At 36.0% G+C, this 20220-nt stretch overlaps 1 long non-coding RNA gene across 2 annotated transcripts in view; it reads right to left on the bottom strand.

Annotated features, from left to right (window-relative positions):
- The window catches only part of LOC309860850, a 56498-nt gene that overhangs the window by 30413 nt on the left and 5865 nt on the right, over positions 1 to 20220 (bottom strand). For both annotated transcript variants that reach the window (XR_014309667.1, XR_014309668.1), the window contains exons 3-5: positions 17168 to 17273; positions 15650 to 15739; positions 4028 to 4161 (exon numbers count right to left, since the gene is read on the bottom strand). This is a non-coding gene — a long non-coding RNA (uncharacterized lncRNA). The remainder of the gene's footprint in view (positions 1 to 4027; positions 4162 to 15649; positions 15740 to 17167; positions 17274 to 20220) is intronic.

Below are 20220 nucleotides of genomic sequence, written 5' to 3'. Positions count from 1 at the left end.
CTACTGGATGTTTCTGATTTCCTTTTTAAATCTACAGTCTTGTCCATGCCCTCACCCCTCAACACAGAAGTATCCTAAAATGCAACTTCTATTCGTTTTCCCATTTGTATTACCCCTGGATACTTTCCCATTACTCTGAGGATAAAGTTCAGATTCCTGAAGATGGCACTCAAAGGACACCCAGATCCAGCCCTGGCCAACTCTCCAGTCTCCTGTCTTGGGACCACCCACCTGCATTTCTGTTTGCAGGCATCCCCTACCCTGGGTGCTGGGAAACCTTTCCCTATCTTCCACATAAGGCACAGGTAGTCATTAAGACTCACTCAAATGCCAACTCGCCTGTGAAGTCTTTATGTTTGTTCATTTTTGTACAGATTTCATTTATATTCTAATTAAAATATAATCTAAATTTATTGTAGAATATTCACAAAATTCAAAGCCAGAATGTGGAGATCATTTCCTTAACATGTCTCCCCTTTTTCATACCCTATCTGAAATGTAACCATGGTTTAGAGTTTGGTTTTCTTCTTTTCACTGCACTTATAAACTAATACGCAAAAACATGCTCGATATAAATTTTTTTTAAACAAAAGTATGATCATTCTGAACATATAATTCTGAAACTTGCTCCTTTTTTAAAACACTATTTTATGAGTGATCTCATTTTCTTCCACAAGGACCTATGAAATAGGAGGCAATATTTTCTCCCGTTTTCCAGCAAAGAAAAAAAGTTCAGAGTTTACTTCATGGCTCAAGTTCAGGCAGAGATGGATGACTGACCCCAAGGTGAATGGGAGGTAGCCATCACAGAAAGGCCCAAATTTGATGTCTTAGCGGTAGAAGAGTCTGAAGCCCGTGTAAGCTTCAACAGAAGTGTTGCTGGAGGCAACAGAGAAGGACAAGGAGCTTGGAAATCTTAAATCTCCCTTATCAGAGAAAGTGGTAGAGCCAGGAAAGGCTGAGTCTAGTTTCCTAAACCCGACACCTACAGGACTCAGTTTATGGGACTATGTGTTTGCTTCTTGGTTTAGGAAACTGGGAGGAGTGGTAAGGAAAGTATGGCTACCACTTCTCCCTTTGTAGGTAAACATCTGTCCTGATTTGTCCTTTTCCCATGACATGGGACTTTCAGCACTAGAAGCAGAAAGCACAAAACCCCCAGGATGAACTAGTCACCCTACTCAAAAATAACCTTCTGGAAAAACTCCTCCCAAATTTCCACCTGCATCTCTTAGACCTATTTTAATCCCACTCAGCCTTGGAGGTCCACCTTAGATGTCACATTTTCCATGTCATTCCTATAATCTCTACTATTAATATAATTTCATTTAATTATGCCAATATTAATTATCTCAATACCACATATTCAATAACCCATGTTTTCCCATTGACCTAATCTCTCATACATTTAGTTTCCATATGTGCTAGGTCCTGTTTCTAGGTTCTCTCTTAGAATTCAAACAGCTTAGTAAGAAGCCATTATCCTAGTCATTTTGAGTCACCACCACCACCCTCCCTCAATGCCAGACTCTACACATCCTACTTGGTAGGTGCTTAACAAATATTTACTGAACTTAATTAAAACAAGCCTATTATTGTTATAAGCCCTTTTCAACTTTTACTGCCTTAGATCAAAGGGAAGATTCATGGAAATTTTTAATGTACTAGAGCTGAAAGGACATCATTGGAGGATTTGCATTACAAAGCTTCAAAAACCTGTTCAGCATATTTCTGACTGTTTACTTGGATTGGACTTCAAATATGACATCAGATTAGATTCTAAAGGAGAAAAAAAAAATTTACCATTTCAATTTGAAATAGCCAAAGTAGTCACTTGAAAGCTAATGTGAAGATTAGAAGTGGTTCTCAAAATTGGAAAACATGGAGACACTATTTATGAAACAAAATATGGGGTGCCTGGGTGGCCCACTCTGGTCACAATCCCAGGGAGTTGGGATTGAGTCTCGCATGGGGCTCCCTGGTCAGTGGGGAGTCTCCGTCTCCCTCCCTGCCTCTGCCCCACCCCCCCTGCTTGTGCTTTCTTTCTCAAATAAATAAATGAATAAAATATTTAAAATAAATTAAAAAAACAAAATATGAAAATAAAACCATGGGATGGCAAGGGAATGGGATATTGGAGAAAGTAGTATACAAGATTACTGTCCAGTTTCTACCTTTTGTTTTGGGTGGTAGGTTAGTAAGTGTTTATTTTACTATTTAAAATGATTATCAAATAATAATTAAAACTTGGGACATACATAGGTTCCATACGGAGCAAGAAGCCTGATGCAGGACTTGATCCCAGGACCCTGGGATCATGACCTGAGCTGAGGGCAGCTGCTTAAAGGACTGAGCTACACAGCCGACCCATTAATGAAATTTTTTTTAAAAAGACAAGCTCAATGTAAACATATTCATTGATTTATATCCATATATATCTTTCACTTTCACCGGCTATTTTAAGGAAAAATATACATTTAGGGAAAGGTTAACTGTTTGTGTTTTTTTTAATATTTTATTTATTTATTTGACAGAGAGGGCACAAGTAGGCAGAGAGGCAGGCAGAAAGAGAGAGAGAGGGGAAGCAGGTTCCCTGCTGAGCAGAGAGCCCAATATGGGCCTCGATCCCAGGACCCTGAGAGCATGACCTGAGCATGAGGCTTAACCCAATAAGCCACCCAGGCGCCCAGGAAAAGCTAACTGTTAATGATGGATGAAAATCTTCTATTCTTAACATCGTCTTACTCTATGTTCTTATGGCATTTTTGAATTACCTTATAATATGGCTGAAAACTCCTACCAGAAGTAGGAGAAATTTCAGCTCTGTCACTTTCCTTTGATTCCCTTATGTACAAATTCTAAGTATTTTTGATTCAATCAGTAATTCTGTCACTGTTGACCAAGGCACATTTTTTTTTAAGATTCTATTTATTTAATCGACAGAGAGAGATCACAAGTAGGCAGAGAGAGAGAAGAGGAAGCAGGCTCCCCACCAAGGAGAGAGCCCAACGCGGGGCTCGATCCCAGAACCCTGGGATCATGACCAGAGCCGAAGGCAGAGGCTTTAACCCTCTGAGCCACCCAGGCGCCCCGACCAAGGCATATTTTAATTAACACAAAATAACAGACTCTGGAAATCCATTTAATCAGTCAACTGGAGGTGAATAAAGGCAGGGGGACAATCTCAAGGCCTCCAAATGATGGAACACTCATACACACCTGGTACCAATACTTTTGCAATATTTCTGAAGCACATATTAAAAAGTTCCTGACAGTAACAACAATAAAATTCTCAGAAGTGTTACTTTGGAGAATTTATGTTAAGAAAACTGTCAGTGAAACAGACAAAGATTTATAAACTTAGGTGTTCCCAGAGCATTATTTCTATTATCGAAAAATCTAATGAGTTTAAAATTTTCAACTGAAGAATTTTTAAACAATTTGTACTCATCCACATGCTGGAATAATAGGTAGCCATTAACATGGTATTTCTAAAATATTTGATAACAATGAGAAATGCCTATAATAGTAAGTAAAAACAGCAGGATACAAAATAGTGTATACAATTTAAAAATATAAATGTAGGGAAAATTGCAAAGTAGCACATTTTACATTTTCCTTTGTTCTGTTCTTCAAATTGCAAATTATCCACAATAAGCAAGAATTACATTTATAATAACAAAATCTCCTTATAAACTTATTTTTAAAATTAACCCTCATAATCCTGCCACCCAGAGATAACCATTGTTAAAATTTTGGTTTCTTCCTGTATTCTTTCCATGGATATTAGGATAGTGGATATCATACATACATATACAAAACTTTAATATCTTACTTTTTTTAACGTTGACATTAGCAAATAAACACATAATCAGTATATACTAGTACTTAAAAGATCTTTGGGTCTGATAGATCTGAGCTTACGTCTTAATTTTTCCACTGACCAGCTGCATCAAACAGATCTTCGTCTGTACTCACCGAACAATGTAACTTGTGTGACTTAATCAAACACCATTCGGGGACTTACGTAAACATGGGCTTGTGCAGTCTTCAAGAATTTCCTCAGGTCCAGGCTTCTCCTAGCCTCCTGTCCTGCCATTCTTAGCTTGTGGTGTTCAGCCATGGTTATGAGATGACTACTACCCACACAGGCTTCACCTGCTCATTTGGGAGAAGAAAAGAGGAAAGATGAGGGTCAAAAGGCTGAAAAGTCCTGTTCTGTTGAGTCTTCCTTTAGAATAGCAATCTCTGCTTCAACTGAATTGGCCATAACTGGTCATGTGGCCAGCCTGAATTGTGTTAGGCTAGCAGCTCAGTATTTTCAGCTGAGCTCACTGCAAACTCAAACAAAATTGGAGACCTGTTAGTAAGCAAGAAAAGAGAATGGATTTTAGATGTAAAATCCTCAGCAAAACACTTAGCCTTGCTGAGGTTCAGTTTTTCCACCTTTGAAATGAGATCAAGAAAGTATCTCACCAGGTGACTGGGAAGACTTTTTTAAAAGGGGATAAAATGATTAGCAAAATGCCTAAAATCTATAAGTATTCAAGAAGTTTCAGCTATTATTTATTAGAACTCAAAAGCATAATAGTCTATGATAGGATGATGTACCTCAATTTCTTTGACAATGCTAATTTATTTTGGCTATTGTAAACATATCTGTTCTAATTGATAATAAACATATTATTGCTAAATGCCGTTATGAACAATTTGTGCATAATTTTTCTGTTAGTTTTTATTCTTGAGGAAAATTCATAAAAATTGAACTAGTGGATCCAAGAGTTTGAACAATTTTCAAACACTGGATCCATCTTGGCAGTTTGCTCTCCAAAATGTTTATTTTCATAATTTGTTTCCACAACAGTTCTCACCTCCTCACTCTAAACTTGACCTCACTGGCTATAGTCATCAAAAATCAAGTTGCTAACTTGATTTAGCAAAGACTACTACCTACTCATCAAAGCCCACATTTTCCTCTTCTTCCTGTCTGCACAGCTTTTCTAGCTGTTATATTTTGTTACTTAATGTTTTAATAAAGAAGCACCTTTATTATTATTCACATGCTCCTGTAATATTTTATTGTTACACTTCAATTTAATTGGCTTCTTTTGAAATCTTTTAAATTCTATTTTATGTATTTAAAAATATTTTCTGATGGGGTGCCTGGATAGCTCAGTTGCTCGGATAGCATCTACCTTCAGTTCAGGTCATGTTGTCTAGGTCCTGGGATGAAGCCCTGCTTTGGGCTCCCTGCTCAGTGGGGAGTCTGCTTCACCCTCTCCTTTTACCCCTCCCCCCACTCATGTTCTTTCTCTCTCTCTCTCTCTCTCTCTCTTTCAAGTAAATAAATAAAATTTTAAAAAGTTATTCAGAAAAGAGGTCCTAAGCTTCACCAGACTGCTAAGATAGCCCCCGGTACAAAAAAAAAAAAAAAAAAAAAAAAAACTTAAGAATGTTTGCTTATGTTATGTTTAAGCCATTTTACATTGTTGAGTCTTTCTGTTACATCTTTTAGCACTGTCCTAACTTATATAAGTAATGAATCGTGTCTGTAGGGTTTGGGCATTGTAAAGTTAAATTTAATGTCATTACATACATATGTGTATTTCATCCATCAGTCTTATGAGATTATTGTATTTGTGGCAAATGTTCTTACCAGTTCTTGTTTGTCTTTTAATTTTATGGTATTTGATGTATAGCATTCAAATGTGTTTATGTGGTCAAATCAATCATTCACTTCTTATGTGATTTTTATATATCTTTTTTTTTAAATTTATTTATTTGACAGAGACAGTGAGAGAAGGAACACAAGCAGAGGGAGTGGGAAAGGGAGAAGCAGGCTCCCTCCAAGCAGGGAGCCTGATGTGGGGCTCGATTCCAGGACGCTGGGATCATGACCTGAGCCAAAGGCAGCTGCTTAACAACTGAGCCACTCAGGGGCCCTTATATATATCTTTCTTTTTAAAAAAATTCTTCCCCAATCAAAAGCCAGTCACGGGCACTAACATTCCTCACGCAAGAGGGTGGACCAGTCCATGTGAGTATAACTCCTGGGTTGTGTAGCCTCCAACATGGGCAACTGTAGTCAGCAACATCAATTTGTTAAATTCTTACCTATGTATTTTAAGTATTTAATCCTTCTGGAATGTATTTCTCTGTTGTGAGGTGGATAAAGAAGATGGATAATTTTGACAATACCAATTTTCTAATAATTTGACTTTTTCACTGCTATTTCCTTTGGAATATATTAAATTTTTAAAATATACATTGATCTATTTTTGAATGGTTCCATGCTAATCTTGTGCCAGTACTGCATCTTAAAAATTATTGTTAATTTTATTTCATTGTCTCATAGCTGAGTGGGTTAGTTTACCTTTGTTACTCATAATTTTTAAGTTTTTGATACTCTGAAAAAATGTCCCAGAAAAAAATTGCAGAATGTACTCTCAGCAGAATGAAATTTGACAGTTGCAGGCAAAATTTATATTGCCAAGCAAAGAATCACTCCAAAATTTCTTGGTGTATTTTGTCCCAAAGAAAATATTGTACTTATATTTTACCCACAAATTTATGAGTGACCTCACTCCAACTTTTTCACATAGACTTAATGGTGAGAAGAGTTCTGGAACAAGAGTCAGAAAACCTCAACTTGAAACCATCTTTAATTCTTCCCAGGTGTCTAACTTGAGACAACTGGCTTATTGTCTTAGAGTCTTAGTTTCCTCATGGGTAAAATGTGAGTATAACTTCAATTCTACCTATTATTCAGGACTGCCATGAAGAATGAGATCATATATTTGAAATCTTTTGAAAAACTGTAAAGTATTATAGGCAACAAATTAATATTTAATTAAATTTACTGTTTTACTGGACCTGGAGATGTATTTACTGTGGTCCACATTTGTATTACAGCATTCTCTAGAGCAGAATTTGATATAAGACAGATATGTCTTGGATATTATCCAAGAAGATTTAGTTTTGCTGGAGAAGCCAAAAACGATCTCATTATAAGTTAGTCCCATGACATGGACTCTTAGGATGCTATTAGACACAGGTTACAATTTATGTGCCTTCCAGTGTTTGAATGGGATACTTGAGGGGAAAAATTAACAATGTCTTGACTTGACACAAAGGTAAAATATGGGGATAGAAGCTGAAAATAATTTATTCCCCTCCCCCAAAAAAGATGAGAGGCTGGTTTTAGTTGTACAAAAGAAAAATATTTTTGAATAGGGGTCAAGATTATAGATGGTTCAGAGTTGTCAAATGTATACCTGTCAAAGCCGAGTTTTGCAAGGAGTTTGAGTTCAAGGTAGAACACAGTGGTGAGACATTCAGTAACATTTATTGTGGAGCAGCATTTAATTTCCTTGCAGAACAAACACATTCCTTGGAGACACTGTATAGCACACTATGTCTTCCAAAATTATATGTACAAATTGTGATTGATATGTTTCCACTCTAAAATTACCATTATGTGTGTACAGTCCACACTGTTGCTGTAGAGAATTACCATAAGCATCAACAGGAGGAGTGCATTTCCCTATGAAATGATGCCCAATACTGTAAAACTGTTTAAAAAAAGGAAGTACATTCTTTAAACAGACTCCACGTGCCGTCCTCTATTGCTCTTTTTAAAATAAGAAATGTTTTTACCAATTATGAGGGGAAATGGTGAGGGAACTAGCATTTTATGGACTCCTACTATGTGTCACCCACATACAAGCAGTAGGTTATAATCATAGCATTAAATGTTTCCATGCATAACAGCTTTAAAAGTTGATTTCTAAGTTTGCTAATGTTAACTTTAGAAAGCAGAGGCAGTTTTCCATAGTATGTAGACTCTAGGGTCAGCAAAACTGGGTTTGGAAACCAATTCTGGCTCTTATTCACTATAAAAATTACTTGACCTCCCTAAATTTAAGCTTGATTTTTCATTTCTACTAATAATAACCGATACTACTACTAATAGGAATGGTGATATTAATACATCATAATAATATTAGGAAATAATAGTAGTTGTGTGACCAAGATAATAAACATTAAGAGTTTATTCAATATCTAAACTTAGTAAGTAATAAATAATTGTTCATAAGTATTAAGAAGTCTCCAAAAGTTTTACTGGTAAAAAGAAAACTTTCATATTAAATTGTGTTTTCCAAGATATTTTTTCTTTATCTCTTTTCTGGAATTTATGTAGTTCCTGCTGTAACTTAGAAATTTTTCACTGAGCCAGATTACTAATTGAATCTCTTTAATGTGCATAGCATCTTAACTAGATAGCACTCTGGCCCTGCTTCATTTTACGTTTCGGAATAGTTAGCGAAATGCTGTGGGCTCACTAAAATTGGCTAATTCAACTTCCTGCTTCCAGAAACAAAAATAATTATTTGTAGCCTGACAGATTTAACATAAAGGGATCTATTTTAAAATTTACACATCATACTACATAAAGTGAGCAGCTAGGAGGTTTTAATCTACTTATAAAATAATTGAAATATAGTTCCTTAATATCTCCAATTAAAAAATCCTCAGAGCATTATAATTGTTAAAGAGAAGACTGAAATTCCCTCAGATTCTATTCCAGTAGCTTCCTGCTCACTTGAAAAAAGACTGACGTCCTCGGAATGGCCAACAAAGTACTAAACAATCTGCTTCCCCCAAATTCTTCATCCCAACACTCACACCTTTCCCTCTAAGACCTTGATTCCTCCTCCAAGCTCTAAGTTCTAGCCACACTGATTCTACCACCAAACATCAGGCTCCCAGGTGCATCTTCTTTTTCCTGTGCCTGAAACACTCTCCCTAGATATCCTGATGGCTCCCTGACTCACCTCATTTGGAAATTTACTCAGATATGTTCTTTGTGGCAAGACCTACCCAAACTCTCCTTAGAACCAAACCCCACTTCGTCCAGTGACCACCGTCTCCCCTCTCTGTTTAATTTTTCTCTATAACCTCTATCAACTATCTTTAATACTTCTTATTTGACTTCCCTTTCTTTATTTTTTGTCTTCTTATTTGACTTTACTTTCTTTATTTTTCATCTTCTTTGCAACAAAATGTAAGTGGTATGATAGCAGAGATTTCAATTTGGTTCACAGGTCTATTTCCAGTGCCTATTATATACATCATTCCAGGCATATAATAGACACTTACTAAATTTTGATTAAATGAACACTTTCTTCCTTCAAAAGTAAAAGTTTTAATTGGTGACATCCAACATGAAAAAAAATGCTCATGTACTCCTATGAGACACTAATGGCTAAATATTTAATGTCTACTTTCAATCCAAGAACAAGGAACAACTCCAGGAACACAATTTATTTAAGAGGACATCCCTACATTATTCTATACAACCAGAAGGAATGAAAATTCTGAGGAAGTAAAAGCTGGATAGGGGAGAAAGAGCCTTGGGGCACTGGAGGATATCTTCAAATGCAATGGACAGCTCCCTAATTCATCCTATGAGAAATTACTGAAAGAAGTACAACATGGATGGAACTAGAGCGTATCATCCTTAGCGAAATAAGTCAAGCAGCGAAAGACAACTATCATATGATCTCCCTGATATGAGGAAGTGGTGATGCAACATGGGGGCTTAAGTGGGTACAAGAAGAATAAATGAAACAAGATGTGATTGGGAGGGAGACAAACCATAAGTGACTCTTAATCTCACAAAACAAACTGAGGGTTGCTGGGGGGAGGGGGTTTGGGAGAAGGGGGTGGGATTATGGACATTGGGGAGGGTATGTGCTTTGGTGAGTGCTGTGAAGTGTGTAAACCTGGTGATTCACAGACCTGTACCCCGGGGATAAAAATATATGTTTATAAAAAATAAAAAATTAAAAGTCAAAAAAAAAAAAAAAAGAAGTACATAACTGAGGACTTCATGCCAAAATGAAATAATGTTAAACTAAAAGACAAGACATATTCTAAACTACAAATAAAACGTATACTGATGCTATGTTCCTCTTGGTTGTTAAACTGAATTATTCAGAATGAATTTCCAAATGAAATTTTATGGCTCTAGACTATTATTTCAATGCTTTTAATTGTATATCCAACAAAACTGCCACTATTACAGTTTTACAATTCAACTAGCAATATTTTTATTTGTCTTCCATCTGCCCAACTTTCCTAAACTCTACTCCAAGGTCATACTTCACCCTTTAATTGTGACCAGATTGACAAGGTCAAGCCCTTTTTTACTTTGAGAATGACACCCAGACATCATTTTTCAACCCTGATAATTGATGCCGACAGCACTGTGGGTAGAGGAAAGGTGGAATGGAATTCACTCCATTTGTTGTTAGGGATGTTGTTAGGGATGCCACATGTCTTACGAATGCAATCAAAGCCTAATGACAAGACAGACTCTGTTCCCTTAGTTGGGCTATAATGAGCACTTGAAAACTTCTTCCATGAAACAAGGGAGATGGCTTACCTTTAGTAATCAATGAAGACATTTGGAAAGGATCATGTTAAAATTATTGATAAATTCTTCATCTTTCCTCTATTAATTTCTGGGATTATGGAGCCATTTCATGTGAAAAGCAAGCAAGGAGTTCTCTGGAGCAAGGACAGGGCAGCGCTTCTGCTATCTCTAAGAAAGCAAAGCTTTTTGCTCCCAACACAGGACTATGAACACAGAGACACAGTCTATTGCTTTTGTTACTGTTTTCATGTTGATTATTGTTTTTTTCATAGAGGTGATCACTAAAAGTATCTAGCTACTCATCTAAGTTTCCTTACTTAGGTTCTTATGAAATGTCTTAAGTTTTTCCAAAATGTTTAATTACAACAAACACTGTCTTTGTAGCCATATCTAAGAACTACAACTTCAGTATTTCCAGATGTAGTTTTTAGTAACATGGATTGTCTGAAGGTCACCAAGTCTGAACAGTTGTCTCCCGCCACATGTCTCATCTACCTCATTCCACAACAGCAGAAGAGGAATTCATTTCCTTTATTTGAAATTCCTCCCTCTTCCAAGCCATTGCTTCTATTAAATTATCCTCATAATGTGAGACTCCTAGTTTTTTTGTTGAAGTTCAAAACACATGACTTTAGCTGTTTAAAAGTTAGCATATATCACAATTTTTGCTGCATTTAAAGAAAATACACACACACAATACCTCATGGGTATTTTGACTAAGCTGCTTCAAGTCTTTTATCTTCCCTTCCCTTTTAATGCATAGGACTGGAAACCAGTAGTTGAAATCAAGAGAAAAAACAAACAAGAGCCAATGGGCTCTCCCTAAGTATATCTGTCCTCTGAACAAGCCGATCAGGAAACCGCTGTCTCATTTTTCTCAGGTAGCCTCAACTACCCTTGCTTGTAAAGTTATTCTAGAACACATGTATGTGGAACTTTCTACTTTTCAGTCAGTCTCCAGAAATCCATTTACATTACATATTTACTGTCATTTTTTTAGAGGTTTATAGTGTTCAGAATTTACCATATAGAAAAGCTCCTTGCTTCCTAGTTTAACACTTTATGACAATACATTACCTCTAGCTTCTCAAAAATGCTCTTCAACTTTTCAAAATGCTTTCACAAAAAAGTGAAAAGAAACTGTTTCCCTGGGAGTGTAACGTCACCATTTGTATCCAGTTTAGGCACTAAGGAAGTTAAAGTAGAAATAACTTTCAAGTGTTCAAAACCTATTTAACAGTTTAAGGTAAACAAGACATAATTATTGGATCAATCTTTTCAGTCTTTAATATATGCAGTGTGTTCACTTAGTACTTTACAATTTGCTGTCTAGTCTACTTGAAATCTTCCAAAGACTTGATTCTCTGGGTTAGTGAGGACCTACAGTAGAACAATTGGCTTCCCTTTATCCATCACTCTCAACAACCCCACTCGGGTGCTTTAAGTAATATACCTAACTTTTCTCTTGAAAGGTTTAATGTTTACAGGAGCAAGTTGTGCATTTTATTTAAGCAGATTTCCTGTTTTCTAAAAGGGGTTTATTTAAGCCAGTGAAATATCTGAAAGATAATGATAAGAGTAAATAATAATTTATTAATCATTTCTTATTTTTCAATCTCTTTTCACGGCCTCTAACATACCTTATGTCATTTCACTCTCATAGCAGCCTGTGGGTAGGTTCTACTCTTGCGTCCATTTTATGGATGAGGAAGGGGTGCGTGGGAGGTGCAGTCAGTTAAGTTTCTGACCCTTGGTTTCAGCTCAGGATATGATCTCTGGGTCATGAGATGGAGCCTCAGGTCAGGCTCCATGTTGAGCAGCAGAGTCTGCTCGAAATTCTCTCTCCCTCTTCCTCTGTGCCTCCCACTCATACTCTCACTCACTTTCTCAAATAAATAAATAATTCTTTATAGATGAGGAAAATGGGGCACAGTGTCCTCCACAGTCGTAATGCAACTTGCCCAGGGTCAAATAGCAAAACACGGCACTTGTTTTGACTACAACTTATTTAATATGCGGAAATTTCATCTTTGCAAATGATAAACATCTTCAAATATTTCAAGTGGTGAGATGCCTAAAAGAACATGTGACCAATGTAGGATTGTTCTATGCATACAACAGATTTGGAGCACTGTTTCCTGCCATCAGAAGGACTAAGTATATGATTTTAAACAAATTTGTTTGATTTCTTAGACCCTCAGTTTCTTTGTCTGCCATATTGTCAATATCAATATGATCTGTGAGAATTAAAATGAAGTAATAAATATGTAAGGACCTAGGAGCACCAGGCTTATTTTAGGTTCTTAATAAATATTAGTTGAATTTTCTCTTTCCTGAAGACTCAATATCCAAATTTATGATAATTTGATTCTCACACTGCACTGAAAACTAACATATAACTCATTACAACTTTTTATTTAAGAATCCTTGCTCTTACATTGGTCATGCTTAAATACCCCATTTTATAATTGAACCCCACTTTATAATTTAGCTTCATATTTCTATCTTGTATGCCAAATCTCTCCCTTTTTCCTTGTGATGTATAGTTGACGTAAATCTCTCTTTAATATCATAGCTCCTATGAGATTCCATAGGAGTTGAAATTTCTAACAACTAATTTAGGAGAAAAATTACTTTTGTTCCTATTAAATATCTTTCCTACTCATTTATGGTGGAAGTGATTGTCTCATGAAAGTCTATGGTTGTGTTCCAGGTGTTAGTGAAACTTTCATTTGTTACTAAAACTTGTTTTTTTCTTTTAAATATGAGGCTCAGCCACCTAGAGCATAAGCATCATTATCTGTGAAGATGCCATGAAGGCTTTTCAACCACTTAATAGGAAACAGAAAACTTATCAATTATACAGATTCTAAAGTAAAATGTGTTTCTAAGTTTAAATGATTTTCCATATTGATTTATCTCTTCTGCTTCTTTGTAATATGATTATTCTTAAGAATTGCTTAGCAACAAATTAGGTCTTTTTTTTCTTTAAATCTCTAAAATCTTGATTTTAATTAGTAGACAATCATCTACCTACTGAAGAATATTACAGGTAGAACAATGCAGCAAATTCTCATAAATAATTGTCTTGCTTATCTTAGCAGTGTACAAAATGTTTTCTCAAGTCATGTGTGCAAAGGAAACATGAACTGAGGGAAAATATCAGAAGACTTCATGACATAATATATCAATGTATTTATATGTTTCAAGGCCATGGATAAAAAAAGGAAATTTTACCAATGATATTATAATAGGTGCTTCTAATATTTTTGGATATACTATACATTTTCATTTAATAGTCAAATAAATTTAAAGCTAACTCCATGCAAGAAAGACCCATATACTCTAATACTGTATTTGGGCTAAAACAATCAGATGGTCAATATATATTTCAGGTTCTGCCCGGTCTCTGTCACTGTATACTCTCTCTTCGACTCCCAACATGACCATAACTCTCAACCCTATCCTCTCCCCATCATGGCCAAGGGCTGTGGCTTATTTTCATCAGAAATAAGGACATTTCAGTGAGGTGGTAGGAAAGAGGAAAGTCAAATCCAAAAGGGTGTTAATCCAAGTCAAAATGAAAGAGTATGAATGGTTTGGAAATCCCTACCACCAACATGATGCAGTGGTTGAGGATGCCTTCTTTCTACCATATTCTCCAGGCTAAGTTCTGACCAGACACAAGAAGGTGTTTAAAGGGGTCTTGGTCAATACTCAGATACTCGGTGCCAGCTCACCCATGAAGCTACCCTGGAAGGAGTTTCAAAAGCCTGTCAAAAGCATGGTCTTTGAGCATGGCCGCGATCTTGCTTCCAAATCCCACTCTCCATCTTGGGATCTGCTTTTCACTGGGCTCTGGCTGGTACCCAGTCGTTTCTTCTCAAGTCTTCATTTTCCATATATAGGTCTCTGCCAGGTTCCTGCTTGACCCCTCCCTACAACTGTATTGTGTATGCATTCTGGCAGCACAAGACAGCATGTTGAAGCTGAGAAGGCCTTGAGAAATCATTGAATCTAATAACCTCCTTTCAGAGATGTGGCATCCAGGAATTAAAGCAGATTCTCCCACTTACATGCTAAAGACATGGCTTGAGTATGACTCCTCATTCTTCACTATGACTACGTGGGGTGCATCTTCTACAAATCAAGATATTCCTTACCCAGACCTAACCTGCCATATGTTTCCTCCCTCCTCATTGACACTTCCTTTCCGTGTGTTATCTTGGGTCTTGTGCCACCTGCAGAGAGACTGCTCTCTTGCACACAATGCAGGTCTACATGTGTAATGAAGGAATGAGGGATGGTCTACATTCAGATTCCCACTTGCCAGAGAGTAACTGCTCCTTCTTTTTCAACTCAGAGAACCTGAGGACTGTCTGACATCCTTTATGCAGATAGAAAAATGACATTCATCCTATAGAAATGCAGAATTAAGATACTGGTTTTGAAACCTGCTTGCATCTCTAGCTTTTTTGTCATGTGGCCTGTCCCTTATGCATCTCCTGCTACCAACAGAATTGGTCACATCTGCTTTTGAAGTGGTCCTGGTGTGAAAGTCTGGAGCTGGAAAGGTTTTCTCCCACTGAAACAAGTGAGGTGTGGTTGAAATAGCACTATTATTGCCATTGTGTAAGTCTATTTTGCATTAAATAGATTTTTTTTTCATTCTTCACCAAGAACATAATCAGCAGATCACATAATTTCAATGGGAAGATGTGTCTTAAGATCCAACCGATATCAAAATGAACTTTCATCTCACATAATTCATTCAAAAGTTCACAGCTACCAGAATTAGCAGTTTAAAGTGGTCTGCATTTCTTGTTGTGTGGTGCTTGTGTTTGGTGTTTCAATATAACTGAATTTCTCCCCTTGGTATTTCCTTGCTTAGCATTGACAGTCAAGGGCTTATATATCAAGATGAGTAAGAGGTAACAATTCATTCTCAAATGTCTGTTAAAGTTTTTTCTTTTTTAGTTCTGGCTGAGTGAAAAAAATCGATCCTACATAATGTTAAAGCAAAAGACAGAGTTAAAAGGTCAAGGTTCTGAACAAACTTGTCCAGGGACTGCCTGTTTAGACTCAAGTTTGTTATGTCAGCTTTCCGTGAATCAGGTTCCACGTCAACCAAATACCCTCAGTTCTTGTTTGCAAAATACAGAGAAGTCCTTGAGAAAATGCATGTAGTGTTATAATGCAGAATAGGCTTACCATTAAGAAGAGTGTGTTGAAGGGCTCACTGTCCACTTTTTGTGCACATAAAATCAACCCATGTTCTGGGAAATGCACAGACTGTCTGGGCTGCAAAGAAAAGATGTATTTAATACAGCAAAGGGTTTTACTAACTAAATGTTGTGAGCTTAGGTTACTGAGGAAGAGAGGCTGAGAACCTTTTATGTGATAAATGTGTGAAATTCATCTTCTGTAGTCAAAGAAATTGCTCAATCAGAAGAAGGGAAAAAAAAAGAGAACAGGTTCTATATGGGCATACTCCTTTTTAATAAAACCTTAGGGAAAGCTATGTGTTCCAGGTTGAGGTTAGGAGAAATATGACAGACGTGGAAATATGAATTTGCTTTACAAACTTGTCCAGTATTTGGACACACAATGAATGACCCACCCAGGGGTCTATTTTTGCACGGGGCCACAAGGATTGGCGATTGTTTATGAGAGAGGGCAAAATGAACCGAGAAGAGTAATCATCAGGCAATTCAGACGCAGATTGCCAGCACTGAGGAAAAGGGGGGGAACTTGCAGTTATGATGAGTAAAATCGCTGACTTTAGTCATCAAGACCAAGTGTTAAATATGTGTTTGCTTTGTTAGGGATGAATCAGGCTGAATGACAATTGTCTGTGGTTGTGGTTAGTGAGAAGAGAGTCGCAATGTGTTATATGAGTGCCTGGCAAGTATTCTCACCCTGTGTGAGCCTGGGCGGGGCGGTGGGGGAGGTTCCTATCACTATTTCCATTGGCCAAATCATGTGATCATTTCTAGGGCAAAAAAATTGTGGCAGAAATTTACATAAATGATACAAGCACTGCAATACCCATTATGCCACAATGTCATGCAAACTGTAGTTAGTATTAATATTATTGAACATAGAGAATGTTAAAAAAGAGTATATTGAAAATGAGATATCAAAACTATGTCATTAATACTTCTTTGATTTAGAAGAAAGACAGGGAAGCTTCTCCAAAGTAGAAAGACTGTAACTTCTGACAGGTCAGCTCCACAAGTCTGGATTAACAAACTATGCTAGGTGTAGCACGGTTCAACCTATTATGAGGGATGAATTCATAGGAGAGGAATCCGCAAGCAAAGTGGATTGATTGATTGATTGATTGATGAAGTGTTCATCATCAAAAAGAGCAACAACAACAATAGGAGCATATTCAAGTAGTACATGGCAAGGCCAGGATTATAAATCCTACAGGAATGTGGAAAAGAGATCATTCAAAATGAAAATGAAATGAAAGTTTTGATGGTCTATTTTATATTTGATCAGTTGGAAAGCAATATAGTGTGACAGAAAATGAGCTACCTAAGTGGTAGGAAAGTCTGTTCTTTTCTTTGAGCTTCAACTTCATCATTTCCAGGTTGGGACACTTTAGTAAGAATAAATAATCCTCACTGACAATATATTGCATTCAAATTTTGAAACTAGACTTCCAACCCAGGCTATAAGCCATTATTTCATTCTTAATGTCTTACCTTTGTTATGTCTTACCTTAATGCCTTTCCTCATCAAATGGAAAATTATTAGGTCAGAAGATAAGATGCCAAATCTTAAGTTCTATAATATGTCAACATTGATTGATTGAAGTCAGTGAAGCCTAAAAACAAAACATAACTATCTCTTAAATTAACAACCAAAAATAGATAAGTTAGTTCTTAGGGCAACCCAATAATTGTACAATTGCTGGAGTTATTCTTCAGAATGCAAATTAGAAATCTCTATTATGTTCATATCTTTCAACTTAATAATTCCATTTCTATTTATCTAAAGTATAATATTTAGTGTAGAAAAACTATTTGTACGAAGGTGCTTGCTTCAACCCTGATGGATACAACCAAATTAAAAAAAATAGAGAATTGATTGGGAAAATTGATGGAATACCATGAAACTACTAAAACCGAGAGTTATGAAGACTATCACAATGGCATTCCAAATGCCCATCCAAGTGAGAATAGATGAAAGAAATGTCATAGAGTCACAGTATTCCATAATGAATGCCATAGAATGATAGACAGCATTGTAAGTCTTAGTAATGAAATTATTAAATGAAAAAAGTAGATTCGAAAAGATTATATGCAGTATATTAAAACTTTTACAAAGTTAGAAATAAAATAAGTATTTTTAGGATCACATGTAAGTATAATTTATACATGTGTATACACACAATAATTTATATACTTATATATAATATATATATTTCACATATATGAAATAAGGGGACAATAACAGAATTCTGAATGCCACTTCTGTGGGGGAAGGCAGGTAGAGGGATAGGAGATACAGTGTGTGTTATAGTAAGTTATTGTCAATCTCATAGCTTTTGGGGGAATGGTGGTGAATTTCTGAGGGATTTTATAGTATTACAAAGAAGTACATGCTTGAGCCACTAATTGGAATATTATCATGAAGCAAGGATTATGATTCCTGCAATTATGTATATCTACAAGTCAGAGGGGGAAAAAGAAAAAGCACCTTTTTAAAAAATATATACTTTTTACAGATTCATTAATAAAAAAGACCAGAAGATAATAAACACAAATAATGGTTATGTTAATGTGATAACTGTCTGATTTTTTTTCTTTTTCAAATTTTCTAAAATGTATTACTTTAATGAGAACAACTGTTTATAACTCATTAAAAAACAGTATGCAGACCCATGGATCTCTATGCCAGTGAACTTTTGTTCAATATGAAGAAGACAAATGAAATAATATAAAACTGATCAGCATTTCAGCAGGCTGCTGGAGGACTTGAAGGAGCTGGAGAACTTGAAGGAGGCACTATTGACCTTGCATGGATAACTAATTTAAGAACCAATCACGAAAAAAGAAATGTGACTATTTGCAAGAGCACATACCAGATCCAATTTGTAATGAAAAGCTATATTACCTACTAGAAAATATCTCCATTTGGTACTGACCCGGAGAGTACAACTTTTGGGTCTCACAAACACGAAAGTAGTATGACCGATACACTCTCCTTTTCAGTTATTTCCACAGAGGTTGTATACAGAGGAATTTTAGATTAACACATATAACATGGACTTTGAGACCATTAGCTGAATACTGATGTGCAGAAAACCAATAGGAATAGGGGATGATTCAGAATACAAAAAAATTGATTGGACACTTTGACAATGATGCTCCTAGAGCATGACATCGTTGCTGGCTAGATGTTAATGCACTAGAAGGCTCATTCAGCATGAGAAAAATATTACACCAAATTACGATTTTACAAAGAGTCAGCTGAAAACCTTTGATTTACAAATAGTTTCCTTACTGTTAGCTTTTAAGATATAAGCCACATTATTGTTTTAAACATATAAGGATAATTCCATTGTATTTGAAGAATACCAGATGAATTAGGTGAGTGGCATACTTTGCAGCATTGTGTTGTATATATTTTCCTTGAATTTAGTGTTTTCTTTCTAGTATACCATCTGTAACACATATAAATCAGTAGATTTCACAGTGTGTTTATTCCAGTTTTATTTCCAAGTAATTAAAAGAAAAAAAAATATTGCGTAAGAAGTAGCTTTCAGAAAAGAGTCTGTTTAGGGAATTTAAAAAATATTTTCCCTTTCTCTTCTCTTTTGTGTTGTTTTTAATTGTAAAATAAAAACAAAAGTTGGAAAGTATTTTATGAAGTAATTATTTATCATTTCTTATCAATTGTATTTTACAATCAAAAGTGTTGGGGTTTTCTCTTCTTGCCAGTTAAAGTCTATGGCTTTCAATGACAGGCGTAGAAGGCTATGTGATAAAATTAAATGGATCTTCAGATTTGAAAGAAAATAGCTGAGTTTGAATTCTCACACTGCCACCTTGAAAAAAAATCACATAAAATCTCTGAATCTTATCTTCCTAATATGGGAGAAGTTGAAAGCAGCCCAGCATAGCTTACACGGCTCCTTGAAAAATAAATGGGAGTTTTTATTCCAATAAGCAAAACTCTAATGTTTTTTAATAATTGTTTGAGAATGAGTTTCTAAAAATAGACAAGATAATTGTTTTAGAATAAAGAACTTGAAACCAAACTCTTCTCTGGGTGAGGGGCAAGGAGGACCAGGCTGTAACAAGAGCTCGTGGAAATCCCAGTGAACCCTTTTGTAACGGATTAAGGGCAGTCTTTTTTGGAGCTCAGTCACCTGATGTGAGACAATGCCAGTATTGCCATGTTTTCCTGAGAAGGAGCATGGCAGCGCCCGCTCTCTGCAGTTGAACTGAATTCAGTCTGTGGGCTCTAATGTAAGTACCTACACAGATGTGCTGTGGAGATTCTGGACAAGACATGTCACTGTCAGAAAGTAGAGAAGTGTGGCACAAGTGAGCTCTTGCCATATAAACATAACATCTGGTCTAAGCTTCTGGCATTGCTACGAAACATGACATTTCAATATATGTATTTGTTGCATTTTAAAATTATTTAAATTATTCATGTTTATGCAGAAAGATAGATGCCAAAAATAAAACCAAGCAGGAAAAAATTACCCATAATCCTACCACCATAACTGCTATTAAGTATATTTCCACCAATAGCATGGA

The sequence above is a fragment of the Mustela nivalis genome (genome assembly GCF_964662115.1).
Source record: "Mustela nivalis genome assembly, chromosome: 3".
NCBI classification, from domain to species: domain Eukaryota; kingdom Metazoa; phylum Chordata; class Mammalia; order Carnivora; family Mustelidae; genus Mustela; species Mustela nivalis.
This window is presented reverse-complemented; position numbering and strand designations above follow the sequence as displayed.